Below are 18472 nucleotides of genomic sequence, written 5' to 3' on the forward strand. Positions count from 1 at the left end.
GAGATAGACTTGCACTAAAACTCCATTGCTCATCTGACCTCCATAAGCATCTACTCTGACTGGTATGCCCCAGTCACAGAGGTCTTCTGAAATTTGTGTCAGTTCAGAGCCAGTGTCCAGTAATCCCTGAAGGGGTGATGATTCCCTTTTACCCAATGAACAGTTGCCCTAGATAACAGTTATCTAGACCTTAGATTTCTTTGGAGAAGCCTAGGAGAAAAACTAACAGTATAAATGTGGGGGAGCCACCATTCATTCAAGGGGTTCTGGGTATGTAAACTGACCCAAGTCTGGGAATTGTCTGGGGGACTGTGATTGTTTTTATGATTCAGTTTAGACTTTTGTTCACTTGACCTAAATTTTTTCTGCTTATACTGATCAGATAAGAGTTTAATAGACTATGAAGATCAAGTAAGAATCTAGCAGACTTCCTATTCATTTCAATTTTAGGAACACCATGATCAGCTAGCCAACACTAAGTCTTACAGTCAGATCATTCTGATTGCTACTTTTATTCTTCTGCCCAAACCAAACTTGTCTCTGGTGGTTGAGTGCTACCACATGGCCTCTACCATCACAGAATCCAATTATTCTCATTGCATTTAGATCTCCCAATTCAGTAACCCCAGCTCCCATTGTAATGTCTGTCTTACCTATAGAGAAGAGTGATCACAGAGCTCTTCAAGGATGCTCTTCAAGGTGCTCCTCTCACAAATTTATTTCTCATGGTATTGATGAAATCTATGTCTTTCATGTCTCCTTAGTGTGTGTGAGTAGGTCACAAATGACAAATCCAGTCTAACACCCCAGTATTCCTAGGCCTTTGAATCACTTCCTCTATGTCAAACCAGGGCAGGTTGGCATTACCAGTAGGCTCACTGTGAGCCACCCTTTAGTCCATATTTCAGTCAACCATCCAAATAAACTATTTGAACCCTTCCTAATTGCTGAGTTATGACATTAAATGAGAATCTCTGCTAAATGAGCTAACGTCAATAAATTCAATCTGATCCAATTCATGTTTCCTCCACCATTATCCTACACCTTTAGTATCCATTCCCACAGTGTTCCCTGGATTTCTGCTTATATAAATTAGAAAACTCAAGTAATTAGTTTGTAGTGTAATACATCTCCTCATGGTTCACAATTTGTTCCTCACTGTGAGAGGTCTGCTGGAACTGAATCTAGTTATAAGTCTAGAAACAAAAAGAGGTGGTGGAAGTGGATCCTGAGCCTAGTCAACATTGTCTTACTTGGCAACTGCCTCAGGGGAAATCATTACAGTTTCCTCAGGTAATGCCCTACGAATCACCCCAGATGGGGATAGGGAAGTCACTTCCACTTGGGGTGGGGTTGCCTCTTCCACTGGAAAAGAATACTCAACAGAATTTAAAAGCTCAATGTAACTAGCTTCATCAAGGTGTTCCCATACATGCCCATCCAAATTTACTGGATCCCCTTCCTTCTTAATTAATGTCCTCACTTAAATAGTAGATAACTTGAGGGGCTGGGAGTTCAACTTGCATTGTAATTCAACCAGTTGCAGGATCAGATTCTGCATTTGACTTTTAGCAATCTCAGCCCTTTAGTTACAAGAGATATGGGTCTCCTTCAGGGCATATATTGAAGATTTCAGATCATGTACCTGTGTTTGAGCTGGAAATTCAAATCACTGAGCTCATTCTTTTCTTTACCACTTTTCTCAGAGACATTAGGAGCAACAGCCAACCTCATTACATTCATTAGTTTTCCAAAAATGTATGAGAGCATCATCCAGCATTTTGATTCTTCGAAGTGGTTGCTTAGAAAGAGTAGATATCTAAAATAACAAAATGGGCCATATAACCCAGAGAGCCTGTGGTATAGTTCCAGTTCAAGTCCAAAGGCCTGAGAGGCAAAAGAGCTGATGGTGTCAGTTCCAACCCAAGTAGGAGAAAAGAGCTCTAAAAGAGTGAGAAAGAAAAACAAATTCTCCTTTCCTTCACATTTTGTTCTATTCAAATCTCTGTTGGTCTGGATGAGACTCACCTACATTGCTTAGTCAATCTATTGCCATAGATTGCTTTAGTCAATCTATTAATTCAAACATTAATTTCATCCAGAAATATCCTCACAGCAACACTCAGAATAATGTTTGACCAAAATTCTGGGCACTTTTGATGTAGTCAATTTGACATACAAGATGAACCATCTCAGTGCTCCTCCTCCAATCAAGCATAAGCTCTTAAATTAATCCATGGTTGCAGCTGTCCTTCCTCCCCTGGGACCTGTTATGCACTTCTCTACCCTCTATCTTTACTTTAGCATCTCAGTCTACCCTGCTTCTATGACATTGCCTCTCCTGTCTTCAGTCTTTTTCTCTGGTCACTCTTTTATTTCATAGTTGTTTTCCTACCTTTTGGATTTTTAAGGTTTCTAATATTAGAAATCAAATACATTTTGGTAAAGTATCAGATGACTTTATATAGAAACACTACTTGTGACACATAAGCCCACATATAACATGCTTTTTAGAGCTACAAAACTGTGATAAGACATATGGTATGATTGATAATACTCTGGGAGGTATATGCAAGAGACATACATCAGAATTTAATTAGATCTTTTATTGCAAAGGGTGAGATCAATAGGAAAAAAGCAAAAGAAGAAATTTAAAGTATTTAAATTATAATTTTAAAAAGCCGTTAAAAGACTTCTGTAAAGTGAGTTGAACTTTAAAAACAAAGAATATGAGAGATGCCACATAAAATAATAAAAAATTGTCACCAAACATTCTCCATACTGTTGTTTTAAATTATCACATCTACTAAAATAATGGGTGGTGTGGGGGTTGAAATTTATATTAACAAGTCTGCAAGCAGTGCACATAAGTCAAAGACTTAAAATTAAAGACCCCATGTCAACATTATGCAGTGTTATGTTCAGTATAATTAAAGTTGTAAAGAATAATTATACCATGGCCCGAGATAGGGTTGTGAATAAGATTATAAATGTGTAATGAGGAGAAAATACAACTATTCAGTAATACAAAAAGTGTTCAATATCAACTATTCAGCTTGAACCCCCTGAAAAGATTCTATTGTGCTTTTGATTTCTTACTTCATCAAATTAATTCTAGAAACTCCACACTACATGTTAAGGATCTGTGCATCTTTGTCAGCAGAACATGCTGGCAAAACCTGCAGAGATTATTGTTATTGAGCATTTCTGATAGTAAAATTATTATGTTGAGCAATACAGAGATAGTTGGACCAAAGAGTAAAGGCTGACTTGAAATTAAGCCACTGTCCATGATTTACATTTTGTTCAGTGACATCTTGTAGCAATTGTTTGGTGTCTCTCTCTCATAAATACCTGCCTCTCTACAATGCGTATGCTTTTCTTCTATGGTACATTGACACTGTGAATAAGTTAGAGCCAATGAAAGCCCTTACTTCTTTTGACCCCTACTAAGAGTATCTAATTGGATTTTTCCCTTTATTTCATTTCATAATGTGTTAGGCTTCCAGTTCTCATTCGCCCAGCATGAGCATCCCTGTGTTTCTAATCTTGCCTTGAAGAGACAATGGATCATTAGCTAATGGCTGTAGTTGACTGTGATATTCACTCTACAGTAACATAAGGTAACAAGGACAGCACTAAAAACAGAAAATAAAAAAGAATATACCTTTAATAAATATAGAGGGCCAAACACTAAACAGGATGAAGCTGTGTGGGTCTAAATAGCAAAAAAACCCCATGAAATCACCGTGTTTGACATTAATAGTCAAAGGTAAGTTGAGATACAAACCCAAAATGGATCAAGTCATTTTCAGAATTGAGGATTTCAAGGAAACATTAAAAGGACAAATGCATTTTTTAAAAATGCCCTTAAAATTACATTAATGTTTACAAGACAAATGAGGAAATAAAAATGTCTATGTTTTGTTATTTTTTAAAGGTTAAAGTTCTTGAACTTTTTATTTGGGTGCTTAAAATTTGAAATAAGTAGGTGGAAAACAGTTTATTTTAAAAACTCCTTCAGCACACACAAGCACACAATTCAATAAGAGGAGCAGATGAAACAATTGTGTTCCTGCTTTATGTCCAAGCGACGTGTGCTATTCAGGGATATGAACCATCTTCGCTTTTGAAACACCAGGGAAGCTTATTCATCTTAATGTTATTCAATTTTGTGAGACTTGTTTTTCACTTTCCTTCTGTTTTTTATTTACTTCCTTTACTTGGTATCAGAAAGCAAATTATGTACATTTGTAATTCCTTGTTGCAATATATAATTTTGAGATTTTATCTCAAATCTGGAAGCTGTAACTCTCCTGCAGTCTTCTTGTTTTTGTTTTGATTATTTATTTTAATTCTCACTTTGCATCCTAAGCCCCTTCTCATCCTTTTAATTCTCAACTGCTCACATTCACACATAAATTGCTTTTCATGTACTAGGGTATCTGTAACTTGGCACTTACAGTGAGCTGGTATATATGTATGAAAATTGAAGAATGCCCAGTGTGGCTTATGCACACTCATTACCGAAACTTATTTGCATGCTTTCCCATATTATGAAAGATACAGTTTTACTCCTAGAACACAGTTTCTATACCTATTCATTTGTTCCAAGGAGGATCAGGTAGAAACAAGGGACAAAGGAACCTGAAGATAGTGAAGCAAATTTTCATCATTTTATAAGTGAAGAAATAGGCCCTTTTCTGAATTCTTAAGTATGGACATTGCCAATGAGAAGTTCCCTTTTGAATACAAGTCAATTCGTTTAACTATCAACATAAACTATAATAGAACAGATAGATGATGATAGACAGATAGAATAATTGATAGAGACTCAGCACATAAATACTGATCAGATTCCACCTTAGTTTTGGATGAGGTATAAATACAATTAATATTAAAAATAAAACAATCAATATTGACTAGCCTAGTTTTCTTGAAGATGAAAATTAGCCAAAAATTGATTGCTGACCCTCATCCACATAGTGGGTGAAGAAAAAGACAAAAAAAAAAAAAAAAAGGAAAGGAAAAATAATGTTCAAAAAAAAAAAAAGAGAGAGAGAGAGATTGAGAGAGAGAGAAGCCGTTCTTCCAGTACAGTATTTCTTTGGAAAGGGCTGCGTTGTAAGGACCTAGCCTCCAGTGGTACAAAGTAGGAAAAGTAGAACTTCACTCATTGAAGAGAAGGGAAGAGCTTATTCTATCTCTGCTGGGAAAAGGGACCCAGCAGACTTGACTGCATTCTACCTGGGAAATCTAGAGAGAGAGGGAACAAGATAAATGGAGTAGCTGGTTGATTTGGCAGGCAAGCCGAGAAGAAATGCTGCTCTAGGAAACAGCATATACTTCTAGAGTATGTAAAACTCCAGTAGACAGCTCTCATCAATCAGAGTATATTTCAGCCAACTGGCAGGCCCCGGAACTGTAAAGCTGGTTCGTGACAGTATAAGGTGGCAACTCACCTGTCACCCTTAACTCCCTTCTCCCTCAGCTGCTTCATCTCTGCTCTGGCCATAAGCTTCAGTTACATGGATGAGGAGTTGTGAAAGCACAGGGGAGAAACACCATTCTTTCCTCCTGAAGGAGGCTAGCAAGGGGCATGTCCCACAAGCGACAGGAGAGATCTCATTTTCATTCAGGTGTGAGTTTTGATTACCAGCTAGAAATGTATAGAAGTGTATAGATCTGAATAAAACATGTGTTGTTTCTTAATGCAACTATGAGACCTTTTATTATACTGGTAAGCCAAAAAACAGGGGACTGCCTGAGTTTTTAACCAGGGTTAAAGGAAGAACTTTATTACAAAACACATTTTTAAGACTACAGAAGAGAAAAATAAAGATGTTTATAGGTTATATCCATGAATCCTGGCTGCTCAACATATCATTACAGTGTACAACCTATTTGTGCTTTCAACACAAAAATGTAGAAATATGTACATTCAGGGGAGATAAAATTCACAGGAGTCCATTAGACTCAAGTACACAATGAAAGAACTATCATTTTATTGCTCAAATCTTATCCCTAACTCAGCCTTCACTCTCCAAACGGTGGATAGAACATTTTCATCAATTTTGTGCACTTCCTCACTCCAACCGAGTATTGTTTCAGGCAATTCAGAATATATAATTTAAACTTTTAACGGTAAACAGTCACTTCACAATCCTTTCTGCTTTGTGTGCCTTTTTTCCTTGGGCTGACTTTAGTTCCTAGGAATTGAGGAGTGTATTCGTTTGGGCTTGTTTTTGATGAAGTGTAGCTCACCTCTTCTTATCTTTGGGTGTGTACTTCTTACCCTTCTGCACCTGCTGCTAAAGTCTCTACATGAACTGATGTCCTCTCCAGAGACCAGTCTAAATACCCTGTGTTCTCTTTAGAATTGCAAGTCCCCTTCAGAACTGTGTGTGAGCAAGTCCAACTCCCGGCCAAACTCCACACCTTGCTGTATGAGACAGAAATCCTCTCCATGCCAGGGCAACATGGAGTGGGGATTTGCAAGGGGAGCTCTCTCAGGCCTCCCACCCAGCTGCTAGTGATCCTACAGTGAAGCCACGTGTGGGGTAGAGAGATGTCCATGGCTTTCTTCTTCTCCAATTCTAGTCAGAGAACTATGCACAGGTCTCAGAGCTATCCAAAGACTCCTTGGATCCCACTTGAGATTTTATTTTCAGAATGAGACAAAGTAAACAGTGTTCTTGTGTAGTCACTATAAGGACATTCCACGGATCATTCAACTACATTTTTATTTTTAATCAAATACAGATACAAGATACATGGTAATAATTTCTGAATGAAAGACACCATCAAATTATCACATTTTCAAGAGCAAAGTAGTCAAAAGTCACATAAATCATGCAGTATTTGGATATGAGTTAATGGGTATAATTTATGTTAGCAAAGAGTTTAAACTCTGCATTAGAAAGTTATACATGTGTATAAATGCATCCACAAATACACATATAGTATTACTTTGGGAAAATATGTCTTTAATATGTCTTGCCAAATGGTCATTTTTTTCTACATGTAGATACGAAGTGATTCATAGTGTATATATATATATATGTATTTGTATATGTATATATATGTATTTGTATATGTATATATATTCATAGTATATATATGTATTTGTATATAGATTTGTATATGTATATTCATAAAGATTTAATTTGATAGTAACAAATAAACTGATTAAATTCAATAAAACTGAAACTCCACCACTGAGATATAAACAAAATATTATAGTAAATGTAGAAAAAAATGCAATCACAAAATTGACATTTCAGTGAGAGGCAAAATTTTTTTTTTTTTTGATGATTTTATTTATTTGTCAGAGAGAGTAAGCACAAGCAGGGGGAGTAGCAACCAGAGCAGGTAGAAGGAGAAACAGACTCACTACTGAGCAGGGAGCCTGATGTAGGGCTTGATCTCAGGGCCCTGGGATCATGTCCTGAGCCAAAGGTAGATGCTTAACCAACTGAGCCACCCAGGTGTCCCAAGAGGTAAATGTTTTTGTGATTTGCAAACATAAAACATTAATCCATAAATAAATCAACATAAGTACTAACTTCTGTTTAATTGTGGGCATGCGTATGCACTGAGTATGTAGGTGTCATTTTTATATTTATATATAAAATCATGGCATATTTCACATGCAAGCATGGTCAACCATATTACAGTGAATGTGCCTCTGTCCTTAGCATACCTCTGTTACCATGTCCTTCACTTTTACCATCTGTCTATCTTCTCAATAGCCCACAGTTGATTATCTTCTTCTTTTTTTTTTCCTAGTCCTACGGAATATCTAGCTTCCTTGGCCTAGTTTTTTGTTTTGTTTTGTTTTTTGTTTTTGTTTTTTTTGTTGTTGTTGCTGTTGTCAATGAGGTCTGGTCTCTATATTTCCATTTCATTGTTTTCATAATGTACATAGTCTTAATGTTTCACTGTAGAGAAATTTTAAAGATAGAGAAAATTTTAAGGAGTAAATAAAAATCGCCCACAATATGTTATCTGGTTAATATTTGCAGCATATTTCAGATTTATGTTTATATTTATAAAATTAAGCATTTTTGTTGGTCATACATAATGATTACATTTTATTACTATCGCTTACTTATGTAAAGGAAATTATTGAATTTTTCTATATGTAGCTTGCATATGCCATTATCAATTGTATCTAATTACTAAGCTTGGCCTAGTTTTATATTCAAACTCAAGAACAAGGTTGTGAGTAGACTGATCCATACGGGTACTTGGTATGGAAGACATGGAGAGGGAGAAGAGAAGATCATGGAGAAAACATGACCAGCAACAGCTCTACAATCCATTTTCTCAAAGTGAGGGAAAGAAAGAAGGAAAGTAGTCTGGTCAAACCTCTTTGTAAACACACTAACAGCAGACTTCTTGGAAAACACACTAATGACATTTACTATCAGAGACTCTTTACCTATGAAAGTGTTTCCGCAGGATGTACCTAGTTACTCTAGGATTGCTTAAAGTAAACAAATATAAAACATGAAGATTTAGAGGACAAAGTTGCTATAAAAAATCCAGCTATGTTATATGTTTAAAAAAAGTCATACATGATCTATGATGCACAAACTATATAACTATCTAAGTATAAAATGAAGAAGTTTCAGAGGTCAAACAACTCCATTTGATTTGTGTAATCCAGCCATGTATAATCCTTAGAATCCTAATATATTTATCTGAACAGAATCTCCTACTGTGGCAATAAAATACCCACTGAAGAGTACTGATGGTCTCCAAACTTCCTTTCTTTCCCATGTGTCTGGTCGTTATAATTCGTGAAGTGTGGTACGGAGTAGAATATCTGATTCATATGAGTCTGACCTGATGATTTAATTCTTTCTGTTTTCTCATATATATAACTCTCTTTTACTTCCAAATATAGAAGCTATTACACAGATCTATGTGCAGATAACACATTAAAAAAAAGTTATTATAGTGTTGACTTAGATAAGATGTGGTTACTTTTACTGAATAAAGAAGCTTATAACATTTTGCAAAAGTTGAAAAGGAATGGGTCTTGTTGAACACCTATTATAAAGCAATCACGCTACTTGCAATTATTGCATTGTGTGTTTTCCCCCAGATTTTATTTCAAAAAATTTCAAACCTACTGAAAGTTAATAGAATACAATGAACACACATATATCCTTCACCTGGATTTACTAATTGTTAATATTTTGCCATGTCTGTTTCTCTGTATAAATATATAATCTATTTTGCTCATCATTTAAAAATAAAATTTGCAGGTTTTATGATGCCTTATCCCTAAGAATTCAAGGTATATTTCTAAAGTAATTGTTTTATACAGCTCCACAATGATTATGATACCCAAAGAAATGATCATTTATTTAATTATATCATCACCTAACGTAGAGTGTCTATTGAAATGTTCCCAAATTTCCCAATAATATCTTTATAGCTGCTGTTAGTTTCTAGTAGTGAACTTTTGAAGATTCGCTCACTTATAAGCAAGAGATCCCTAATTCAAACTAACTAAGGTATAAAAAAGAAACATATTGCTCATGTAACTAAGTGTAGATTTCAGGCTCAGTACCATCAAGCATTTCTCTCTCTCTCCCTGCCTCCCCTTTATCTTTCCATTTTAGTCTCTTCTGTGTTCATGTCATTCTCAGATGGGATTTCGGTATGTTGAGCAAATATAGCTTAAATCATTCTTAAGTTTAGAGTTCAAAAGAAAAGAATGCTTCATTATCTAAGAATTTGATCAATCATCTCAAGATTTATTTTTAATGGCCAGCTCTAACTTTGGGTCGTAAGTCCATTTCTGAAATGATCATGTTGTTCAGGCCTGAAGCATGGGTTCATCTTTTGAGTCAAAGGTAAAGTTAACTCAGCATACAGCACGGGGCTGAGAAGGAAAAGAGTGGCTGTCCAAAAGAGAAAAACATTCAGATAAATTTAAAAACAATGGGAGGTATCAACACAGCCTTGAGCTGAGAATTTAAAGATGAGCAAATGTTCCAAGCTCTGATGCTCACACTGTGTAGTAGGGAAGATGAGCATATAAACAAATGCACACAATAGGACACCCCAAGTGCAATAAGAAAGATATCATGCAAATGAAGTCACAGCACAAAAATATTCACTTGGATGCTTCTTTTCAGTCCAAACTATCTACCTTCCTATGCAAAATGTTTCTTCCTACTCTTCCTTCAAACAAAATATAACTATGTAATTACCACTTATTTTGGCTTGGAAATTATTTTTTATAGTAAGTGGCTGAAAGCCTCCAGAATAGACTGTCTCAGGGTTAAAGGGTAAAAAGTCTTTTACTTCAGTTTTACTTTTGAACACCTATTATTTCCAGCCATTCTACTAAACGTTGGAATAAAACATGGCCCTTGCTTTCAAGAAGCTTAAAGTTCAGGAAGACTGCGATAGAAAATTGTCTCAGTTGTGATGCATTTCCTCATTTATGGGTCGAAGAGCTTAGTCTTCTTCTTGACTTCACCTATTTCTCATTTCCTGTCAATGCCCTGTAGGTTTTTCACATCTATTTTCCTCTGATTTTTGTGTGATGTGTATCTTCTTGGCTCCTGGGTGTCTACCTAAATTCCATTCTGGTCACTCTCCTGACCCCTATTCTTCATGTATGCACACTGCTTTGCTTTCCCCAATCCACTAAGTTTTTGACTCCCAGGCATGAACATCTTGGTGTGATAATGTTTGTAGAAGGTTGAAGCAGGACTAATAAATGTCTTATTTTACACCTTCGTGGCAATAACATCAAAAAGTCATATTATAATGTCCCTAAATACTAACTGTAACATCTCATTCATGTTAGCCAACTGATTCTAAATATAACTGCTGTTTTGCCCATATTTGGCTGATAAACCCATTATTTCAAAAATCATCATTTTAAAGTTTTTATTGCTTGAAGTAACAATGTTTTGCACATTTTTACATATATATCAATGTCCAACTCTATCAGATAGTTTCCTTAGAATAAATTATCAGGATAAAATTCATAAAATGGGTTAGAAGTGGGATAAAATTAATAATGTTAAAGGTTACTCTACTAATATTAGCAAATTGCTCTCGGAAAAGGTAGGCTAATTTTCATTCTCACCAGTAGTATTTGAAAATGTCCTGTCTCTGAATTCTCATTATTTTGTTATCATTTGTTTCAATCCTTTAAAAAGTTGAAAGGTAAAAGATACATTACCTAGTTTTAATCTACAATTATTCAATTAATCCTGATAGTGAATATTTATAGGCATATTAATACATATTTGGATTTTGTCCTATATTAAATGTTTATTGTTACTTATATCCTAAGTACATATTGGGATGTCAGTACAAATTTCACCAATTTATAAACACACTGAGTAATATATAAATATATCTACCTACTACCTACTGTCTAATTAATCTAACACATATATGATAAATATTTCTCCATTTTACTTTGTTGGCTTTTAAATCTATCATTTTAGTTAATTTCTTTGTTTAAACATAAGTATATAAATCTACTGATGGTTTTAATTCACCTTCATGTCATGGTATGCTACTCATAAGAATACTGATATTTTTGTATCAAACAAAAATATATGCACATAGTACATGTATATACAAATACTTCAGCAAATAAAGGGAATAATTTTGGTGTACACTAAACATTGGTTGGTATTACCATAACTACAGCTAATGGCAGCCACAGACAAGAACAAGAAATCAATGTTTCAGGATGGTAGAGGTAATTACCTCCCCTTTTAATCTAATACTATATATTCTTATTTGTATTTTGGCCAAGAATGAAGGACAGGAATCTTTATTTAATGTGGATACTCACATCATTTTGAAAAAAATCACTCATTAGAATGTGAAGTTATGATTGGTTTCATATTTCTTTCATAAGCCTTTTTAATTATCTTCATTGTGTCTTTAGTCATTAATAACCTCTCTCACCACAATTGCCCCCTAATAAATTTAAATTTGGCAGTATTATCTATGTTAGTGGCATGTTAACACTGATTAGATGGATAACCCCCAGTTCAGCCATGAAGATCCTTAAACAAAGTTATGAAAGAGTAAGGGACTAGGAGGGTTTGACAAATTACCTTGTTACTTCTAACACCCAACTCAGTGGCTTCCCATGATTCTTTAAGGCCTAGTTAGATAGATGGCTAATGTATAATTAATGAGATTGATAACCAAAAGGCACTTCTTTTCCTTAAACCTGGAGAACACTGTCATTGTATTCCTGAATTATTGTTGGTCTCAAACCTGTCATCTTCTATTCAGTTTAGCTTCATGGCAGGTAGACACCTATAAATCTGATTTTCATACTCTGTACTGTCCATCACTACTTGCTTTGAGTTCTCAAAAGGAAAGGAGACCAAGTGTGAAAAGAGAATCCTAGTAACACTCAAACTTTACTAGATAAGAAGAAGGAAAATGAGATAACTAACTATTTTGGGGAAAATAATGATGGAGGAGAGCATACAAGGATAGACAAATACCCAGGTTTCTGAGGTGAAGCTGTAAACCCAGTAGGGTAGAGGTTGTAAAAAAGAGGAGAGCAAGGATTCTCCGGAGTAGCTGTGCCATGGGAAGGTAAAGACTATGAAATGAGTTGCTAATCCAAAGTGTGGAGAAGCTTCTCTTAAGTACATTATCTCAATGACTGAAATCCTCAGTCACTATAATAATAATAATCAGTATTACAGATTTTTCTCTGGGCCATACTGACACATTATCCTCATGGTACATTATAGCAATGGAAGATACCTATAGCTGTAATCATCCATTTGCAAGTAAAAAAAAAAGAACCATTTTTCATACATAAACACAGGCTTTGGTATAATGCCACAGAGCAATTTCTCAAGCAGGCTTCATAGAGGAGCAGCCTTTGAAAATCCATCCAGTATAACTAATGTCTTTAGAAAACCAAATTTGCATCAAAGGAGACATTTGTTTACTATAAACTCTCCTCATGATACACTCTTAGCTGTCACCATCTCTGTTGTCAAAGATTCTTTGAAGTGCCAATTGTTAACAGCCAGAAGCTTTCAGGCTTTGGAAATTTGCTTTAGTGTTTCTTATCAACTGTGTTCCTTCTGAAAGATCAAAGGACCTATTCACATAGAGAGCAAATATATTGTAGATGTTCAGAAATTTATTTAGCTTGTAACTGGTTTATTCCACAACTAATATCTTATAATAAGAAAAGCTATAAAATTATTTACATAAATACGAGAGTGCTGATGAAAAACGAAACTATATTAAGAAGAGAAATTTCAAGTATTCTTGTCTTTTAAAGGAAAAAGAAACATAAATGGAACACACAGACAAGGTTATCAGAGACAAGAAATTAAGCTTAACTTTGATTTGGAGTGGAATTTTAAAATTGTAAAAATAGTATGCATTTAAAAAACACAAAGTAGAACTCAAAATTACTTTCACTCATTAAAATGCAATCAAGATTTTGTTAGCTTTTATTGGAATGTCACTCAGGATATGTCACCTCTAAAACTATATAAGATCACTAAATGGGTTTTTGCACAGATTTTAGGTACATGCTCAAGTTCATTTTCAAATACAGATTTTGGCTTCACAGTACTGACAGGAAATGTGGCTTTCATGGTTTCCTGTAGGTTGTTCAAGCTGTAAACTGTTCCAGGAGTTACCATATGTGTTGGCATCTCTCTCTAATCCAGTTTTGAAGGACAAATTAAATCTAATGTAGAACCTCTGAATATGAGATTATAGTGTCTCACAGAATACAATATAATACAATACAATAAACAAATTGTAACCTCCAAAGCCAAGGAGAGATACAGAAAGAGAAACAGGGAGAGAAGCAGAAAGTCTTAAATTCTTGTTTTCCTGGATTAATAACAGTGAAATTGTAGGAATACATAAGATGGAAAAAAGAGTAAATATCATAATTCAATATCAGAGCAGTAGCTCCAATTTCAACCATGTTTTGTTTTCTTAAACACAGCACCCTTCTAAACCTGTGCATTTGAGGGTAGTTAATATGAACCTTACTTTTTCTACATCGATGATCATATATTCCTAGGTAGAAGCCCTAGATCAAGGAATCTGAAACATACTCAGTTTTTATGCTCTATGGAACTTAAGAAAATAATTTTTTCTAAAACAATTTCAAAATTCCTGAAGTTCCAGAGTAATAAAGTTTAAAATCCATATTATATACCAACTATGGAACCATGTTAAATGCAGAATAAGGTCTAAATATGAATCAGCAAGACATTATTAGGCATTCAAATATGGATGAGATACTGATGTATACTATTTAACAGCTGCCTTTCTGCAATTCTCCTTAAATAAACAATGCTACTGTGTTGGTAATCTAAGGAAGCCAGATTAAAAGGCAGAGTGAGTCATTAATTAAGCTGAAAGGAATGTAAAACACAAGGGAACCACCAAGACACTCTAATAGCTAATCAACTGTTAAATTCTCAATTTCTGTGTGATGAAAAGTGCTATGCTTGCCCCTCCCTTTCTCCTTGCTCTACTTCTTTGACTTTCACTCATTGTTTCTCGACATCCCTGGCTAAGAAAACAAAAGAGTAGAATCAGAATTTTCAAATTGAATCACCATTAGGGTTTCCCATTACATAACCCCTAACGCGTTTAATGCTTAGAAGCCATATAGAGTAGGGGTTTGAATGAGACAATGATATTCTCACCCTTTGAAAGAGAAAACTCATTGCTAATCTCATGTTTTCACTATCATCATCATCATCATCATTATATTTATATCTTTCTTATTTATTTTTGAGAAGACACCCCTCAAAGAATATAATCAATTTATTAAAACTTGGCCAAATGATTTCCAGTTAAGAACATGGGCTTTGAAAACCCCAGATTGGTATCTTCATTCAAATCCAGGCTTTTTTAATTTAACAGCTTTATATTTACGAGCTTTGATTTTTCATATTTAAAAGAGAAAAAAAAAAAGAAAATCCCTACTATCAGTCCTGACTTAAAGTTGATATAAATAATATATTTAAGAACTCTTTGGTAGGCTATAATTATTTTTCAAAATTATCAAGTGCTTCTTGTTAAGGAAGATTTACTTCCCCTCCCCATGACACCAAGCCAATAGAGTAGATCTGCTTTTGCCTGTGGTAGGTGAGAAGAATTGATATGTTACATCAGACAGAAGTTTTGAGAAGCATCATGTAGTTTTCCATGATACCTCTTTTCTTCCTCAGATGGATAACACTTCAGACAGTGGTATCATCAGCTGACACCAGAGTAAAGGTGGTATAAAGCAGAGTTATAGATAACTTAGAGTGGATATGTGACATGAGCAAGAACTAAGCCTTTGATGTTGTAAGCCAGTGAGATTTTAGAATTGCTATTGTGCCATTAAGACAAGCTATTCTAAAAGATACAGGCACCACACTGGTACGCAGTAAGACTGTAGGCATGGCAACCTTGATTATTACTAACAAGGAACTTTAATAATCAGAATACTTTCTTCTCTGATATTTCCTAAGAAGGAAGTGTACCTAGAATAAAAAGGTATTGTCCAAATTACAGAAGTCTGTAAAAACAAACAAAAGTTAAATCTAGGGTATGACAAAGATTCTTTGTTTGACCAAACTTTGGTCATGTTCCTCTGAACTCTCTCCCCAGTAAGACTCATCCTTGTACTTCCTTGAAGAATCTACTTTTAGCAAGAATCCTGCTAAGTCAGTTTAGCAAGAATTCTCCATTCCTCATATCTGAACAATCCCTTTATCCCCACAATCCACCAGAGGATATCTAATCACTCCAGACTGCCTTCAGCAAGATTTCTCTTAGGTTAGATGCACCAGAATCTCCCCAGATTTGAAGTCTCTTCTTAGTATTTTTCCATTCTCTAATGTCTCCCCAACCAGCCCACTTGCTTCTTGACTGTGAATGCCCCCTTGTTCTGGTTTATTTGGAATTGAACCCAATTACATTCTGGAGTTTCTTTTTCCCTATTACAATTTTTTTTTCAATGAAATCTATCTTTACTGCTGTAACTTCTACATGGCCCTGATTTTCTTTAACAGGTATAGGGTAAGTTCAGCACAGATAAATCCTAATATCAGATAGTAAATTTTGTAGCTGAAGAGGAATTACCATTGAATTTCAGGCACTTGGCCTACTTCCTTTTAGCAAGAGAAACTATAAGAGATACTTCATGAACTGAGGGATTGTGCTAATAATCACTGAACCATTAAAAAACACAGATCTAGAATCTAGGTCAAATTATTCTTAGATGAAAAGTGTTAACACTGACCCACAACTCAAATATAACATATCCACATATTTGATGGTAAAGTGAAGAAGGAGGGAGCATAAAATTGTACATATTTTTGAATCATTAAGCAAAAATATTTTTGTATTTATTTTCTAAGGTATGAGTGTGGGAAACAAATTTTGGAAAGACATAGTTCATATGTATGTGTTTTTGTATCTATGGTACCTTTTTTCAATGTGATTCACAAAATATGACATAAAGTATAGCTATATAACTAGACATGTGAAGAAATTCAGGAGAAACTGTAAGTAGAGAAGATGGTGTCAGTTTTCTCTACAGACAAAACCTTCCTGAAGTCTGTGGCTGGTGGTAGGCTCTGGATCTCATTGGAAAGATGAGATCAATTATGAATGTTTGAGTGCAGATGGAGCAACCTACTGCAGAATTACTTTCACACTAAAAATAAGAAAATCCAGAAAAAAATATATACATAATTGCACACAAGTCAGCTATTTAATGGGAACAGAAAACTGAAGCAAAGACTAGACGGTTTAAAATTCTATTTCAGAACATAACTGGAGAGGTGGGAAGATGATCTAAAATCAATGTTACGGGCTGTGTGTGTGTGGACTACATACCCAGCCAAAGGCTAAGTACTCAGATGGCATGAGAACAAATAATTGCTTGGGGATAAAGAAGTCAGCAAAGTTGGAGTGACAAAAGTGAAAAATTGAAGTCTTCCCAACTGGAGTATTGGCTGATTAGCCATGAGAATATTATTTTGTCTGCCTCTGGTCAACATTTTATCTATGGTACTTATCAAAATACCTGAAGACAGAAAGATGGTGGCAGGACTGCTTATGTACTTTCTTGCTAAAAATTCTGTACATTTCATAGAATTCAGTCTATCATTGACTTTTACTATATCACCTGATAATGAACTTATGGACTGGGGACAGAGATGGTAATGACAGCTTCTAGAATAGATGGATCTCCAAATTTTAGTGGGTAAACACAACAGAGCTTTATTTGCAACCAAGAGCAATGGATATTCAACCATCTTCAATATGTGGCTTCGAAGGTTGCCATGGATACTAACATCAGAGAAGAGCTAGACTTAGAATAGATCAATTTGGTCCATATTCCATTGATCAAACATAGTGACATGACCCCATAGAGAATCAAGGAAAATAAAAAATACTATCCCTGCTGGACAAGACCATATATCACAAAGGAAAACAAAATCCTTTGTGGAAAAATGTATCTCTGCATTGGTCCACTCCTCTGATCACCAAATAATCTTATAGTTCCTTCTGGCATCCACATAATATTACCTCTTCCCCAAGAGAAAGCTATTCTGAAATCCATCTAGCCTGTTTCCATCCGTGCAAGTATAGGAGGTCAAAACTTGTTTTAACAATTATGGAATATAAACAGTCTCATGGTTTCTTTTATAATTTCTTTAAAAATTTAGCAAAATTGTTCTCAGTTTTCTTCCTATTAAAATAATGTGTCATGATAACTCTGCAAGTGCTCTCTGAGATATAATTCTCAAGTTTTATATATTTCATTGCTTTCTCAATCTTACTATCTTCCTTATGGGAGAATGGTGGCTATTTTGTGACTATCTAAATAACAGGAAAAAAAACCCACATTTTTTTCTTTGGTTGAGAAAGTTTATTTCTCATTTATTTTTAATCATGATTTCATAAAGTAGAGAATTCTATGTCAGTGTTTTTTTTTTTTCCCCTCAATATTTTAAATATTTCATTAAACTCTATTTTTGCCTTCATGGCTAATGAGGAAAAGCCAGATGCAATTCTTATTTCTGTTCCTCTATAGATAAAATCCCAACCCCCACAACCACCTTCTTTCTTTTTCTTTGATTTTCTATAATCTGAAAATTACATACCTCAATGCAGTTTTTTGGAGGGTTTTTTTTTTTTTTTCTCTTTGTGATATTTATTCTGCTTGGTGTTCTCTGAGCTTCCAGAATCTGTAATTAGTTATCTGATAGTAATCTTGGAAAACTCTGTCATAACTGTTTCAAATAGTTCTTCTGCTCCTTTCTTTTTGTCTTCTTCTGATATTCCCATGACACATACACTGTAACTTTTGTAATTGCTTCACAGTTCTTGGATATTGCTTTGTTTTGTTTTTAGTCTTCATTCTGTTGGCTCTTCAGTTTTCAAAGTTCTGTTGATAGATTCTCAA

The sequence above is a fragment of the Lontra canadensis genome, unplaced genomic scaffold (assembly GCF_010015895.1).
Source record: "Lontra canadensis isolate GAN:19392208 unplaced genomic scaffold, GSC_riverotter_1.0 scaffold51, whole genome shotgun sequence".
Taxonomy (NCBI): Eukaryota; Metazoa; Chordata; class Mammalia; order Carnivora; family Mustelidae; genus Lontra; species Lontra canadensis.